Source organism: Lepus europaeus, unplaced genomic scaffold (genome assembly GCF_033115175.1).
Source record: "Lepus europaeus isolate LE1 unplaced genomic scaffold, mLepTim1.pri SCAFFOLD_3_1, whole genome shotgun sequence".
In the NCBI taxonomy this organism is placed as follows: Eukaryota; Metazoa; Chordata; class Mammalia; order Lagomorpha; family Leporidae; genus Lepus; species Lepus europaeus.
Window position 1 is genome coordinate 7,099,407 of NW_026909276.1, and position 17,546 is coordinate 7,116,952.

At 43.7% G+C, this 17,546-nt stretch overlaps 1 protein-coding gene across 1 annotated transcript in view; it reads left to right on the forward strand.

The window, feature by feature from the left end:
- Positions 1–5,117: 5,117 nt before the first annotated feature.
- The window catches only part of LOC133755343 (zinc finger protein 345-like), a 52,280-nt gene continuing 39,851 nt past the window's right edge, over positions 5,118–17,546 (forward strand). Inside the window, exon 1 of the mRNA XM_062185476.1 lies at positions 5,118–5,365. The gene's annotated coding sequence lies outside the window, so the exon portion shown is untranslated. The remainder of the gene's footprint in view (positions 5,366–17,546) is intronic.

Consider the following 17,546-nt stretch of genomic DNA (forward strand, 5'->3'; position numbering starts at 1 on the left):
ACACAGTCAAGACAGTGCATGCCCAACTCTGGTCTTAGGGGATTTGTCATTGTTAGAGCATGTACTCAGGAGGTGGGTGGCTGGGCACTTCTGAAGTGTGAACAGGATTTTTTTTTTAATTTTTAAATTTTTTTTTCTGCTTTGTAAGGAGGACTCTATGGTTGAGCATGATCAAAGTCCTCTGCCTCAGTTTTCTCCCCTTCATGTACACCCATAAGGTGAGAATAGATTCATGAGTCTTCCATTTACATGATACCTCAAGATTCTGTTCATTCAGCCATTCACATTCACATGTGCCCTGTGATGTGAGTCTATGGGAGGTCTGGTGGCTTGAGAGGTTTATGCTAAGAAGACAAGGCCAGAAAAGAGCCTTCCTATGAAAGAGGGAATCTCAGGGTTAAAAAGAAGATTCTGGCTTCAAATGTGGGGAGCTCCCACAGTCCCCTCAGCCAAAACCAGAGATGATTTTCTCTTTCTTGGTTATGCCTCTCTGCAGACATGGGCACTAGGATAGAAATTGGGAGATCCCAGCCTAGTCCAGGTTAATGATTGGTTTGACAGCCTGCCAGTCAAGATCCATGTGCTGATCCCAGCTTTAGTTACCAAGCTTCTACCTACCATCTGCCTATTTTCATTTCATACAATGTTGTCATTTCTGGGCTCTGCTACCTCTGAGATCTGACTCTTTTTTTAAAAAAAAGATTTATTTATTTATTTGAAAGTCAGTTACACAGAGATAGAAGGAGAGGCAGAGAGAGAAGAGGTCTTCCATACACTGGTTCACTTCACAGTTGGTGGCTGCAATAGCCAGAGCTGCACTGCTTAGAACCCAGGAGCCAGGAGATTCCTCCAGGTCTTCCCATGAGGGTGCAGGGGCCCAAGGTCTTGTGCCATCTGCTTTCCCAGTCCACAGCAGAGAGCTGGATCAGAAGTGGAGCAGCTGGGAATTGAACCAGTGCCCATATGGGATTCTGGCACTGTTGGGAGTGGCTTTGCCCTCTACACCACAATGCCAGCCCTGAGATCTGACCTTAACCTGGTGGTTCCTGCCTGATGGGCATGGCATCCACAAATGATGCAGGTGATTGTATTGTGCACCTACAACTTTTGTCACATTGTTTTTAATTATCTATGTCCTTGTCATCCATCCACCAGGACTGAAATTGCCTTTAGGGTAATCATGATATTTACATTATTTGTGTTACACCAATTATACCCAGGAGAGTACCAGGCATAATACAGACAAGTCACCCCATCTCCATTCATCCTTGGCTCCTCATTCCCACAGTGCTAGGGGCTCTTGCTCTTCTCCTCCTCCTCCACCCCTCCCTCTGCACAGCTACCACCACCATGAGACCCTCACACACCATGCTCCTATACTCCCTCTGACCCCATATGCTCTCCAGTTCCAGTGGATCCAAACAGGATGACATATAAATTGTGGAGGTTTAGTTGTACTCATAAAGCAAAGCTACAGTGCTCCACTATCACTAAGTGAATTGTGGATGTTGGACTTGAAAGCTCTGATTGTTGTGCTCAGTTCTATGATCCTAGAACAACTGAGAGCATGGCAGAAATTAAGGAGATGCCTGCCTGCATATCACATTCAGTTAGGAGCCACAGAGCTCTGCAGCATTGTTGTTGGAGCCCTTTCCATTTATTCACTGCTCAAACCTATTGCTTTCTTTTCTGCCTTGTGTCCATCCACTCATATCAGAGTAGCCAGGACAGAGTGAGTTTTTATGAGTCAGGATGGTGAGCCAGTGGCTAGACACCTTACTTGGACTTTATAATGTGCATTTTGGCTATTCCAGGAAATTGTTTTTTTAAAGATTTATTTATTGATTTGAAATAGTTACACAGAGAGAGAAGGAGAGGAAGAAAGAGAGGGAAAGGTCCTCCATCCGTTGGTTCATTCCCAATTGGCTGCAATGGCCAGAGCTGTGTCAATCTGAAGCCAGGAGTCAGGAGCCTCTTGCAGGTCTCCCATATGGGTTCAGGGGCCCAAGGCCTTGGGCCATCTTCTACTGCTTTCCCAGGCCATAGCAGAGAGCTGGGTCAGAAGTGGAGCAGCCAAGACTTGAACTGATGCCCATATGGGATGCTGGCACTGCAGGTGGCAGCTTTACTCACCATGTCATAGTGCCGGCCCCTTTCTAGGGAATTTTTTTTTTTTTACTTCTTTCCTGCTTAATTGTGCTTTAGTTACCTAAGGTTGGTGAATATATAAATGGTGAGTTAGCAAGGCATTCCAAATTTAGCTTTGAATTATATGATTTTGTGGGTTTTTTAACTTAACTTTTTTTTATAAATATTGGCCATTACTACTCTTTTTTAAAAATATTCATTCATTCATTTATTTATTTGAAAATCAGAGTTACACAGAGAGAGGGGAGGCAGAGAGAGAGAGAGAGAGAGAGAGAGAGAGAGCTCTTCTGTCTGATGGTTCACTCTCCAATTGGCCACAATGGCCAGAGGTGTGCTGATTCGAAGCCAGCAGCCAGGAGCTTCCTCCAGGTCTCCCATGTGGGTGCAGGGGACCAAGTATCCTCTACTGCTTTCCCAGGCCATAGCAGAGAGCTGGATTGAAAGTGGAGCAGCCGGATTTTGAACAGGAGCCCATATGGGATGCCGGCACTTCAGGCCTTGGTGTTAACTTGCTGTGCCACAGTGCCAGCCCCTGAATTTTACTTTTTTATTTAGACCTTTCTTATAGACATGGATTATGTCTTCTAGTTTCTAAGTAACTGCATCATAATGAGGACCATTGTAGATTGTAGCAGTCAAAAATATTTGGCTTGATGATCAACATAAGGCTTATAGATAGTAGCTACCCATGAGAAAGTTTATAAGTCAGTTGGAGGTTGCCTTTTATTACTGATGAACATGAATGTACTGAGAACTCCTTGTCCATTAGATAATAAAATCCAAATGAAGATTTACAAATGAGTTCCCTCCTGCCTTCTTCTATCATTGAAATTCTGTTGTTCCTGCCTTTTGGATCTCCCTGTAATCTGTTGCCTCTTCTTCATTCCTACTACCACCATACCTTGGTTCAGATCCTACTAAATTACCATTGATATACTTTTTAATTGAACTCTCTGCTTTTTGTTTTTCTTACCTTTGTGTCAAAAGCCTCTTAGTTCATCCCAACCTTTTCTGATTGCTCAGGTTCTCTTATTCCAATATCTAGGAAAATCATGTGGCTGGTAGTTCTTTCAACACACCACACAAAAGAATGCTCAGTAAATGCTTACTAAATAGTGAATGGAATGCCTTTGGGTGAACATTTAACCTGCTTGGCCCTGGATGGTTTCTGTTTATATATTTCAGCCCTGTGTCATCATAACATGTCTTTTTTATTATCAAAGTTGTCTCTGAGCAACAAATTATACATTCATCTAATTGTGTCTGTTATCAAATAGATATCTATTTCATTGTCTCCTCAACTAGGTAGTTATTGGGATCAGAAATTGTATTTGTTTAATTTTTATAGCCTGATTTATTCATTCAACTAAAAGAATGACTCTATCAAGATGCTGAGTTTTAATGTCAAAGCAAACATGTTTCTTGCCCTCATGAACTTTCAATCTGGCAAGAAAAAGCAGTCTACACAAAGCATATTGCCTGACATAATAAACATTAGTGTGAAATGAATGGATATATTTAAGCATTCCTAATCCAGCAATTCTAATCCCATGAATTATAATCAACAGAAATAATCACAAACAGAACTCCATGTCATCCTGCTTCCATTTACATTTCTACTTAAAATCTTAAAAACCAAACACCACACATATACCTAAGAATACATAATGTTTATATGCTATCTTGATATTAAACATGAGAAAAATAACCATACAGCAATAGCAACTTTGAACCTCCTTTCTTTTTTAGATAAGTTATAATCCTATGTGTTTCTCTACAGTGAAGATTAGGATTGTAGATACTCTTCCTCTTCCTCACTTTTTATTTTAGAGATGAGACATCTGGGGTTTTAGAAACTGAGTCGCAAGATAAAAGAAATATTTCTTTTTTTAATAGAAGATTTTTTTTTTTATTTGAAAGACAGAGTTACAGAGAGGCAGAGGCAGAGAGAGAGAGAAGTCTTCCATCCACTTGGAAATTCTGGGTCTCTGATGTGGATGCAGGGTCCCAGGCATTTGGGCCATCTTCTACTGCTTTCCCAGGCTAGAGCAGAAAGCTGGATTGGACGTGGAGCAGCAGAGACTTGAACCAGCTCCCATATAGAATGTCGGTGCTGAAGGAGGCGGCTTAGCCCACTATGCCACTGTGCTGGTCCCAAAAGATTTCTTAAACCAATATTTCACTTTGGTTGGCCTTTAACCTAGACTTTTTTTTTTTTTTTTACCATACTTCCATGGGCAAATTCAATTCTAATCTCTTTCCACCTCAGCTTTCTCTTTGTAAATTGAGAATGCTGTCTCCAGAATTAAATGAGGTATAATTGATACAAAGTAAGGCGTTTACTGTTAATCTGGCCCCTAGAAGATACTTGGCAATGTTAGTCCTGTATCCAGTTTTCTCTCTCTCTCTCTCTTTTTTTTTTTTTTTGTACTTGGTGAATTAGAGGGTGGTGTAAAATGCTTTGAAAAGAACCACAAATAAAAGACACAAATAAAAATTGTATTCTCAAATCTAGATGTAAACTATGCTGTGTACACCTGTGCTAAGAGTTACATTGAAATCCTTGTCATTCATTACTTGAGAGAAGCTGTCCAGGAATAAAGCAGCCGGTAGGATTTTTCTGAGGGAAACAGCGTGTGTGAGGGAACCGGGGTTTGGGACTCAGCAGCAGTGGCTGTCACTTCTTAAGATTTTGTTCAAGAAAGGAAGAACAGCAGCTGACCCTTGAGGTCTGGGGTGGGAAGGAAGGGAAGGAGGGATGTAAACAAAAGCAAAGGCCCTCTGGTTCCCAGCCTGTCTCCGCCCACCCCACACTGAAGTCCTAGGAAAGGGCCAGTAAGTCTATCCAGGAATGCCCTGGCCTGGACTCCATTTCCCAGAGTCACCCGGTGCTCTTACGTTTTCCTCTCTGAACGCCTGTGCGTGTGCATGCGGAAGAACGTGCGCATGCGCGTGCCTTTCCATGTGGCTCCGCGTTAGGAACAGAAGTTCAAGAGGCCGCGCTGCTCCTTCTCTCGCATTCACTGGGGAGTCTTGCTCTGCAAGTGCAGTTGCAGGCGGTTCGGGAGCGCAGCCCCAGACCTGCCGCCCGCCGCTTCTGTGCCTCTGCATCTGCCACCGTGGGTCCCAAGTTCCAGTGACTTCTCCTGTCCCACCCTCTCCGCTCTGCTCCCTGTGTGTCCTGAAGAAAGGGGACCTGCTCCCGAGGTTGTCCACGGCAAGTATGGAGACCAGGAGGGGGCATCTATGCGTGTGTGGGAGAGCGGTGGGTGCGATGGCGGGTGGCGGCTCCCAGACCTCAATCACTTGCTTTTCAGTGATCCTGGGAGCTTCTCCGGCAGAGTCAAGGCTGGGGCCCAGGTGTTGTGTCTCCCACCGCTGCTTCCCAGTCTCCCAATTCTCGGCCGGTCCCACAGGCTGCCTCGCTCAAATTCTCCTTAAAGTACACTGGACGAGGTACGGCACAAGCAGGGCAGTTGAGAGCACGCAAAGGAAGGATTCCCATTTAAATAAGCCCAGTTCTCACTTTGGGTGGGTCAGAGAATGCCTTGTGGCTGGGCCTTAGGCTATATCCCCTGGTAGTTCCAGCTGGGTGGGGCTTGGTGGCCCTCAGCTGGAGCCCGAGGCTCTGGAGAGGTGGAGATGGAAGATCAGAGTAGGATCTGGCTCTCATGGACCCCATGCTGGATCCCGTGGACACATTTGACAGCTGGGGCTCTGTGTGTTTGGCTGACTTTCCCAGCAGCACGTGAAGCTTGTGCAGTAGCTTTGTGGATTGATCTCTCTTCCGTGTATAATTAACAGACTCTTTTTCAATCTGGAGCTTGAGGCTGATTTATTTTCCTGCTTTTCGATTTCTGTCTTCAACCATTCTTCTCATGTTATTAGGGATGTCAACTTTTATTACCTGCTGCCAATCCCTTTGCAAAGTGAGAAGTGAACTGAAATTAATGCAAGTCTACCGTGTGAGTTAATAATGAGCTACTTCAATCTGGATTTTCATAGTGGAGAGCTACGAAAACATAAATACAGAAAAGTATCAATTTTTCTTGTCTAGTTCTTTACAGTCACTCAATGCTCCACCAAGCTGATTATCTTACAGTCTATATGGTTTTAATTAAGAGGGCCAGTTGCTTTTTTTTTTTTTTTTAATTTGACAGGCAGAATTAGACGGAAAGGAAGGTCTTCCTTCCATTGGTTAACCCCCCAAATGTCCACTATGGTTGACACACTGTGCTGATCCGAAGCCAGGAGCCAGGTGCTTCCTCCTGGTCTCCCATGTGGGTGCAGGGGCCCAAGCACTTGGGCCACAGCAGAGAGCTGGACTGGAAGAGGAGCAACTGGGACAGAACCGGTGCACATATGGGATGCCAGCGCTGCAGGCAGAGGATTAACCAAGTGAGACACAGTGCCGTCCGGTTACTTTAAAAAAAAAAAAAATTATTTATTTATTTAAAAGGCAGAGTTACAGAGAGGCAAAGATAGAGAGAAAGAGAGAGATCTCCCATCTGCTGGTTCACTCCCCAGATGGTCACAATGGCCAGAACTACATGGATCAGAAGCCAGGACCTTCTTCCAGGTCTCCCACACAGGTACAGGGGACCAAGCATTTGGGCCATCTTCCACTGCTTTCCCAGGCCATAGCAGAGAGCTGGATCAAAAGTGGAGCAGCCAGGTCTTGAACCGGCACCCATATGGTTTTACCCGCTCAGCCACAACACCAGCTTCAAGTTACTTTTCTTATTCTGGGTTCTGTGTTTAACCCCATGGCATTTTCAACATGGGAGGATGTTAGTGATAGATTTTCAAAATGACTGGTCTGTGGAAGCCTTTGTACAAGGTGTTAATGTGAAGAGGGGTAAGGAAGAAAAGGGAAAATGTGCCCCTCTCCCCCCACAGAGATGCCCACACAGTACGGTAAAAGATGTGGCTTTGGGCTGGCACTGTGGCTCAGTATGTTAATCCTCTGCCTGTGGTGCCAGCATCCCATATGGGCACCTGTTTGAGTCCCAGCTGCTCCTCTGATCCAGCACTCTGCTATGGCCTGGGAAGGCAGTAGAAGATGGCCTAAGTGCCTGGGCCTCTGCACCCATGTTGGAGACCCAGAAGAAGCTCCTGGCTCCTGGCTTTTGATCAGTGCAGTTCTTCTGGCCATTTTGGCCAACTAGGGAGTAAACCAGCAGAAGGAAGACCTTTCTCTTTGTCTATCCATCTCACTATCTGTAATTCTACCTCTCAAATAAATAAATAAAACATCTTTAAAAAAAAGAGCAATGTGGCCCTGAAAACTATTACTATAGGCTAACTTTCAGTATAATGACGTTTTCACTTGATTAACTGAGTGATTCATAGATTCTGTTAGAGTCCTGTTGTCACCAGATTACTAATCTGTGAAACTCATTTAGCATAGTAAGGTTACCTAGGAAGTAAAAATAGAAAGGGAATCCTGGATAGAGGTTGCTAGAGTAACAGCATTCTTCCTCTCAAACCCAGTGTGTTTTTGACCTTTTCTCCCATGTACTCCCTATCACAGTGCTTGTAAGTGGGCAAGCAGTTATATTTCTGCTGAAAACAGTTGCTTCACACCCAGGAAACAACTGTAAGACACTCTATCAGGAACTATGTTGTGTGTACATTAATATGAACTTGAAAACAGCCAAGAACAGGATTCCTAAACTACTCAGGCTAACTCACTGTTCTTGGCACATCATTCCCTGCTCTGCTATAAGTTTCTGGCAAGTTCTTTAAAATTTTTAGGAGAGACATGTTTCATATGAGAGACATAATCTGATAATGTAGCAGTGATGTATTTAAGAAAAGGTGCCATGTGAGGAAGCAGTCTGATGTGTCCTTTCATCTTCCCATTAATAACTCATTGATGTCTAGCACAGGGTGGCAGAAAGCAATCCTCCTTCTGAATTGCATCAAGCCAGGAGGATTCATCTACAGTTCATCTGAGCTTTCTTTGTATGAGGGAATAACCAAAATACAACATTGTATAGGGTTTTTTTTTATTCATTTTATTTACTTGAACAGCAGATTTACAGAGAGATGGAGAGACAGAGAGAGGTCTTCCATCCGTTGGTTCACTCCTCAAATGGCCACAATGACTTGGGCTGGGCCAGGCTAAAATGAGAAGCTAGGAGCTTCTTCTGGTTCTCACACTTGATTTCAGGGGCCCAAACACTTGGACCATCATCCTTTGCTTTCCCAGGTGAATTAGGGAGCTATATTGGAAATGAAGTAGCCAGGTCTTAACCAGTGCCCATGTGGGGTGCTGGCACTGCCAGGGTCTGCTTAACCTACTACACCAGTCCCATGTGCATTTTTCAAAGGGGGGGAGGGGTTAAATTTTGTCTAATATGACTCTCAAAGATTATAATTTCTGGGCCGGCACCATGGCTCAACAGGCTAATCCTCTGCCTTGCAGCGCTAGCACACTGGGTTCTAGTCCTGGTCAGGGCACTGGATTCTGTCCTGGTTGCCCCTCTTCCAGGCCAGCTCTCTGCTGTGGCCAGGGAGTGCAGTGGAGGATGGCCCAAGTGCTTGGGCTCTGCACCGCATGGGAGACCAGGAGAAGCACCTGGCTCCTGCCTTTGGATCAGCGCAGCGCACCGGCCGCGGCGGCCATTGGAGGGTGAACCAATGGCAAAAGGAAGACGGTTCTCTCTGTCTCTCCCACTGTCCACTCTGCCTGTCAAAAAAAAAAATTATAATTTGTAGTAGATGATGATTTTGGTTATATTTTGAGTTTCATTACATTTCTATATTTTTTAAGTTAATGAGTACTAGTAGTTATCTTACTTTTTTTTAAAGATTTATTTATTTTACTTGAAAATCAGAGTTAAACACAGAGAGGAGGAGAGGCATAGAGAGATAAGTCTTCATTTGCTGGTTCACTCCCCAATTGGCTACAGTGGTCAGATCTGTGCTGATCCAAAGCCAGGAGCCAGGAGCTTCTTCTGTGTAGTAGTTATGTTATGTTATGTTATCCTTGCTTTGGATAAACAAACTCTCTCCCATCCCTCATTTAAAATGCTTTTCAAAATAGGTTTATTTTGAGGGCTGGCACTGTGGCATGGCAGGTGAGGCCACCACCTGCAGTGCTGGCATCCCATATGGGTGCTGGTTTGAGATCCAGCTTCCTGCTGTCTCCTGGGAAAGCAGTGGAAGATGGCCCAAGTTCTTGAGTTCTGCACTGCATGGGAGACCTAACAGAAGCTTCTGGCTCCTGGCTTCTGATAGATCCAGTTCTGGCCATTGCAGCCATTTTCAGAGTGAATCAGTGCATGGAAGACTTCTCTTTGTGCCCTGCCTCTCTGTAACTCTGCCTTTTAAATAAATAAATAAATTTTTACATGCTACACCATGGAGCTGGCCCCAAGACCTAACAGGTTTTCTGGGTGCTTATCCTGGGGTTCACTTTGAGCACTAAGCACAGTTATTCTGTGTGACTGAATATTTCATGTTTCTTATCGAAAAGTTTTTCTCATGTTCTGAGTGATTCGGCTACATCTGCCCATAGTGGAAACTAAAACTTAATTTGGCATTTGAACACCCAGAGTGCTGATTCCTGTAATCTTCTGAATTTAATCAGAAAATGTGTTTTGAAACATTTGGTTTATGGGTAGACAGGGCAGTTTTCCTGGATTCCTGTGAGAATTGATGAACTGATGGTGTGTTTCTACCCCACGTTATATTCTGAAATTTACTTCCTTTTATTTTCTTAAAATAACTATTTTTGAAATTTGCTCCCCCCTTCTGAAATGTTTGTGCTTCTGTCCTCCTTATAACCATGGACATGAGTAGCCCTTTTCCTTCCCTTTATGATGCTATAAGATCAATAGGACATTGTCTCCCCTGTCAGCACATCTTCCTCAGTATATCTCTTTGAATTAGACCCTGGGTTAACTTGGCTGCACAAAAGGCATATACCTAAACCCAGTGTACCTAATGGATAAAAGTCATCATAAAATCAATATGCCTTGTAAACCTCTCATCTCTTGTTTTGAAATGTGTTTTGAATGTGTCTTATGTCAGTGTCTGTAAGCCAGAGACTTCCCACTTAAGGCAGAAGGCTGCTGAGGGACAGCACAACCGTAGCTTTGCTCTGTTACTTTACTGTGGCTACTCTCTCACCCTTTCTCTTTATTTTATTAAGATTTAAAAATTTTTATTTTAAAGCAGAGTTACAGAGAAAGAGGCAGAGACAGAAGGATGAGGATCTTGCATCTGCTGGTTCACTCAAGAGCCTGCAATGAATAATCCTGGCCCAGCCTGGAAGTCCAACTCAGTGTCCCATGTTGGTGCAAGGACCCAAGTACTTGTGCCATCTGTTTCTGCTTCCCCAGTTGTGTTAGCAGGGAGCTGGATCAGAAGTGGAACAGCTGTGACTCAAACTGGCAATCATGGGGCTGGCATTGTGGCACAATGGGAAAAGCCACCATCTGCAATGCCAGCTTCCCAGATGAGCAGCAGTTCATGTCCCAGTTGCTCCACCTCTAACCTAGCTCCCTGCTGATGGCCTGAGAAAAGCAGCAGCGGATGACTCAACTGTTTGGGCCATTATAACCCATGTGTGAGACCCAGATGAAATGCCTGGCTCCTGGTTTCTGTGTGGTTCAGCCCTGGCCATTGCAGCCATCTCAGATGGAAGATCTCTCTCTTTTTTAGCATTTATTTATTTATTTGCAAGGAGGAGATAGAGAAAGGGAGAGAATGAGAAACAGATTTTCCATCTGCTGGTGTACTCCCTAGATGGCTGCAATGGCCAAGACTGGGCCAGGTCCAAGCCAGGCACCAAGAGCTTCATCCAGGTCTCCCACTTGGGTGTCAAGGACCCAGGTATTGGACCATCTTCTACTTTTCCAGGGCTACTAGCAGAGAACTGGATCAGAAGTGGAGCAGCCAGGACATGAACTTGTACTTATAGCAGATGCCAGCACTGCAGACAGCAGCTTTACCTGCTAGTCCACAATGCCATCCCATCTGACTCTCCTTCCTCTCCATAATTCTGACATTTTTAAAAGATTTATTTTATTTATTTGACAGAGTTATTGATAGAGATAGAGACAGATAGAGAGGTCTTAAGTCTGCTGGTTCACTCCCCAAATGGCCACAGTGGCCAGATCTGAGCTGATTTGAAGCCAGGAGCCAGTAGCTTCTTCTGGATCTCCCACATAGATATAGGGGACCAAGGACTTGGGCCATACTGTGCCACTTTCCCAAGCACATTAGCAGGCAGCTGGATTGGAAGTGGAACAGCCAAGATCCAAACCAGGGACCATATGGGATGCAGGCCAGTGTCTCAACCAGCTGTGCCACATCACCTGCCCCCAAAACTCTGACTTTCAAATAAATCTTTTTTAAAGGGTGGACACACATATTGGACCCCAGTATTTCATTTGGTGGTGGCTTAATCCACTGTGCCACAAAGCCAGCCCCACCCTTTATGCTGTGTGTCAGGATCTTGGTAATATCTGCTGAACAAATGTTGGTATTATGTTAGACTCCTGTTTTATTTTGGTTCTCATTTGTTGAGTTCATTTTGGCTGCCACTTTTGGGTAGCAAGCTGTGATGTCATCAATGGCTAAAGCTGCCATGTGTTAGGCTGGCACAGATTCTACCTTTCCATTTCTTCAAATAGAAGTGGAAAATGAAATCCTCTCAAAACTAACATGCTACAAAGTAACTACTGGAAATCAAGCTTCCTTTCTTCTCACCTAACAGACCCAACTGGTCTCTGTGTTTCTCATTTTAGCCCAAACCTATATCAGATTCATAGAGCAGAAGGAAGCTTATTTTTCAAGGCAGAATTCATAGATGTGGTTGTCCATTCACCTCTGCGAATTAAAGCCATCACTCTGCTTTTTGACTGGTTTTCAGTCTGTGGTCGTACCATCCTTCACAGGAAGACAGATTCCTCACAGAAGAATACACCTAGGTGGAGAAAACTTTATGGAGTGGGCTTTCCAAAGTGAAATGGAATTCTGGCCTGGACATCCTTGAGATCATGATCAGCAGAGTGGGGAAATTCTCAGCTATGTCCATTCACATACTTTCCTTTTCGTTCAATGTATTCCTCTCTTACATAGTGCTCTGTGCTCTCCTTCTGTTGCACAACACAAGGAGTGTCTGTGATTGAGGCTGTTTGTGTACCGCTGCAGTATCTGGAGTTGCCTTTGTCTCCATCTCTAACCAGAAACTCAGATGCAGAGTGAGGAGGAGACTGCCAGCCTGCCACACAGGGTTTGGGCCCCTTGCTCCTTTACTTTTCTTCAGTGCAGGAGCAGCCTTAAACAGAGCTGTACTGGGTAGTATTGTTTCTTTTAGATTCGAGTGCTCGGATAGCAAAAGAAATACATATTTTTTTCTTATAGAACAGATTGAGGAGGCACTACATAAAGTCAGCAGCAACATTCTTGGCTCTTGTTACATGTCAAGATGAGTCAGAATATATAGGGCCATTTGTTAAATTTTTTAAAAAATTAAAAATATTTATTTATTTGAAAGGCAGAGTTACAAAGAGAGAGAGAGACGTAAATCATTTATCCACTGGTTCACACCCCTATTGGCCACAACAGCTGCAGTTGGACTGGATTAAAGTCAGGAGCCAGTATCTTCCAAATTTCCCATGTGGGATTAGGAGCACAAGCACCATCTTTTGTAGCTTTCCTAGGCACATGAAGGAGCTGGATCAGTAGTAGACAGTTGGGACATAAATTCATGCACAATATGGAATACCAGCATCACAGGCAATGGCTTTCCCAGTATGCTCTACTGTCTGTTTTTATTATTTTTATTTGAAAGGCAGAGTTAGAGAAGCAGAGGCACAGAGAGAGAGAGAGAGAGAGAGAGAGAAAGGCCTTCCATCTTCTGGTTTACTCCCAGATGGCTGCAATGGCTGGAACTACCCTGAATTGAAGCCAAGAGCTGAGAGCCTCTTGCAGTTATCCCACATGGGTGTAGGGGCCCAAGACTTGGGCCATCTTCTACTGCTTCCCCAGACCTTAGAAGAGAGCTGGATCAGAAATGGAGCAGCTGAGACTCAAAGCAGCGCCCACATAGGTTGGCGGCAGTGCAGGCAGCAGCTTCCCTGCTGGGACACAGTACCAGCCCCTCTATCATCTATTTTATGGAAATATATATTTAAGGGACATTAGAAGGCCATTCAGGCCCTTCCTACAAAAAATTTTGAAATAATGATTGACAGTTTACAAGACTGCTTCCAAAGGGAGAGAGCTGCAGGAACAGAGAGGGCAGTGATATTGAAAGGGTATGAGGAACAAGGGAAGGTAAGAAGGCCAGAAGAAATCTTGAAAAGTATTCCAAAGGATAAAGTAATAGGGCACAGGTCATTTGTGAGGATTTCTATTATAGGGTTTTCCTTTTTTTTTTTTAAATTAAAGATAATTTCTAACATAATTTGTGATATACTTGACTCACTTTTCAGTTTTCTTCTTACAGATAAGATATGCTTATAAGATGTAGAGGGGCTGGTACTGTGGCTTGGTAGTTTATTCCTCTGCCTGTGGCACTGGCATCCTATATGGGCACCGGTTCTAGTCCCAGCTGCTTCTCTTCTGATCCAGCTCTCAGCTATGACTATGACCTGGGAAAACAGTAGAAGATGGCTCAAGTGCTTAGGCCCCTGCACCCAAGGAGGGGACAGAGAAGAAACTCCTGGCTCCTGGCTTCAGATCAGTGCAGCTCCATCTGTTATAGCCATTTGGGGAGTGACCCAGCAGATGGTATAACTTTATCTCTGTCTCTTCCTCTCACTGTCTATAATTCATCCTCTCAAATAAATAAAATCTTAAAAAATAAGATGTAGAGAAGTACTGGAATTAAATGCAATAGTACACTCCTAAATATGCAGTTAGCATTAAATTTTTGTTGAGAAAGGGATGAGCTTGGCTTTATGTGTCTTGCTTAGAGCAGAATTTTTATGACTGAATTTGAGATAAATAAAAATCAGTTTTATAATTGAAACATTGACCATATTTACTACTGCAGCCTCCCCCTCACTCTGTATTCCTATGCAGATAGTCCACATGAAGGTACAACAGAAAGAGAGGCCTGCATATCTGGAGTAATGCGAATATGCCCTTTGATTAAACCAGGGGATTGATTGACTGGAGTTCTTTGTGATTCAGTTTGTGTTTTTCTGTAGAGTGAAATATAGTGATTTGGGTAAAGTATCTTGTCTTCTAGTTGATGATTCCAATTGGCTTTCTTATCCATCTACCTGGTATCACAGGTGATTCCCAAGACAGGTGTTGGACTCTATGGAAAAAAAAAAAAAAAGTAGCCTCTTCAGAGTTGATGTATTTCTCCTGGAAAATTGGAGAAATATTTTGTAAGAAGCAGTTCATGGAGGATGTATACTTCCCTAGAAATGAAACTGAAGTGATTCCCTTTAATTGCCCCTCCCTGAGCTAGTTCCTGAGGCTTATTGATCAGGGTAAGAATGCTAATATTTATAGGCCAATTATGAATGATCCATGTTTGTCTTACACATGAGATGTCTACAGATCTGTTTCTCAAGGCCTTTAAGATAAAATAAGAAAACTTTGCAACAAAAGAGAAGGTTGGCATTGCCTGTTGCCTTGGTCTAGGATCTGTGCATTTATTACCCACTTAGTACTCTGACTCCTATTGTGCACATCTCCTGATGGTTCTTTTTTGGCCATTCCTGTGTCCAGATTCCTTAATGGGTGACAATCTTTGTCCAGATTTCCAGTCTGATAACTCAGCCCAAATTGAGTTGGACTAGTTTGTGTACCCACTTCAGGATTAAGGTGGTCCAAAACTGCCAGTGCCCAATGACTTGGCTGCCTTTATGCTCACTCAAGAGATAAGACTCTGGGCACGGGTTCCAAGTGGCTTTGCTTGGTCCTCTTCCCTTGATCTCCCTGGTGACAAGCTGATTCTCAGGTAGGCAGGGAACTTGTTGGCTCACAGAAGTCTCCAGATTTCTGCTTTGCACTCATCTGCAAAATATTTGAGTTTTCTCTTGGATCTCAAAAGTCCTGAGTAGGGAGTTTTATTTTGTATTGAGATGTGTCTTTATAAAGACAGGTGTCACTGAATACTGTGTGGCCTCATAATTAACTGAACTCACCCAGGCCTGCATGGAGTTCTGGGATCCTGGCTTCAGGCTGAACATTGCCTGCTGTTAAAAAGTGCAAGAATTAAAAATTGTTATTATTTTATGCTCTTATAAAGCTGCAAAAGCATTAACATTGTGCATTTCTGGGTGATTTGATAATTCTAAATTTGGGCCTGCACCGTGGCTTAACAGGCTAATGCTCTGCCTTGTGGCGCCGGCACACCGGTTCTAGTCCTGGTTGGGGCGCCGGATTCTGTCCCGGTTGCCCCTCTTCCAGGCCAGCTCTCTGCTATGGCCCGGGAAGGCAGTGGAGGATGGCCCAAGTCCTTGGGCCTTGCACCCGCATGGGAGACCAGAAGTACCTGGCTCCTGGCTTCAGATCAGCAAGATGCACTGGCTGCAGCGGCCATTGGAGGGTGAACCAACGGCAAAAAAAAGGAAGACCTTTCTGTCTGTCTCTCTCTTTCACTATCCACTCTGCCTGTCAAAAAAAAAAAAAAAAAAGAAAATTCTAAATTTGAAATCAATTGTGTTGACTGGCTTCGCAGAGTAGGAAGAAAATAATTGGTTTATTAATTATTTATAAAGAGAGATTATGAAAGAAGCTATTCATTGGTACCAATTGTCTAAGCTTTAGTATTTATGAAACTATGATTTATTTATTTATTTGTTTGTTTATTTATGTTTGACAGGTAGAGTTATAGACAGTGAGAGAGACAGAGAGAAAGGTCTTCCTTCCATTGGTTCACTCCCCTAATGGCTGCTATGGCCAGTGCTCTGCTGATCTGAAGCCCGGAGCAGAGTACTTCCTCCAGGTATCCCATGCAGGTGCAGAGACCCAAGCACTTGGGCCATCCTCCACTGCCCTCCTGGGCCCAGCAGAGAGCTGGACTGGAAGAGGAACAAACAGGACTAGTACCCGGCACCCCAACTGGGACTAGAACCCAGGGTGCTGGTGCCACAGGCAGAGGATTAGCCAAGTGAGCCATGGCATCAACCTATGAATTATTTTATTTTATGAGCTATGTCCACTTGAAGTTGTGAAAGAAAACATACAATGGTGGTTGTAATTCACTTTAACAGACTTTTTGAAAGATTTTATTTATTTCTTTGAGAGGCAGAGTTACAGACAGTGAGAGGTAGAGACAGAGAGAAAGGTCTTCCATCCATTGGTTCACTCCCCAAATGGCCACAACAGCTGGAGCTGCTTGATCCAAAGCCAGGAGCCAGGTGCCTCTTCCCAGTTGCCCATGGGTGCAGGGGCCCAAGCACTTGGGCCATATTTTACTTCTTTCCCAGGCCATAGCAGAGAGCTGTAGTGAAAGAGGAGTAGCTGGGACTAGGACCAGTGCCCATATGGGATGCCACAATTCTCTTGAAAACAGAAACATTTATTCCTGAGTCTTTTGATGAGTTAGGCCAATGAAGTCCTGACAGGGCACATATGTCTCTAGAATTAGAGGAGTGCTCATCATTCTCATACTGTGTTCTGTTGCTGTTCAGCCTGTGATGGTGAGACATATAAATAAAAAAAGATATTCAGCATGTGGTTACCCCACAAGGAGGCTTATCTTGTCTGCATCTGAATAATTTTGATAGTGAGGTGTTTTTAAGTTGCTAAATATTCTCCTAATTTGTATTTATTTAAAGACTATTAACTTAGTACCATAATTTTTGTGGTGATCCAAAGCCAGGAGCCAGGTGCTTCTCCTGGTCTCCCATGCGGGTGCAGGGCCCAAGGACTTGGGCCATCCTCCACTGCCTTCCCGGGCCATAGCAGAGAGCTAGCCTGGAAGAGGGGCAACCGGGATAGAATCCGGCACCCCAACCGGGACTAGAACTTGGTGTGCCAGCGCCACAAGGCGGAGGATTAGCCTGTTAAGCCACGGTGCCAGCCAAATTGTAATTTCTTTTCACAAGTGTATTTGAGTAGAAACACAAGCTTTTATAATCAATTATTTATGTTTAAAACATATGCTTATGTATGTTTTGTATTAAAATAACAGCATTTTATGAAGTTTAGATACATCTTGTTCAATACAAGCCTATAGTTTTTTTTAAGTTTTATTTAAAAATAATCTTTGTATTTATTTTTTTAACACAGCAAATTTGAGTGACACAGTAAGTCCATAATTTACCACAAAATTCATAAACTTAACAACTGAGTATCTTAAGTCTTATAAATCTTCTGAATCATCCATAGTTATGCACTCAATGGAATGAACTCCTCAGCAGCTGAGAAGAATCTTAACTTAAAAGCACCAACTCTTCAGGCATCTCTACAGG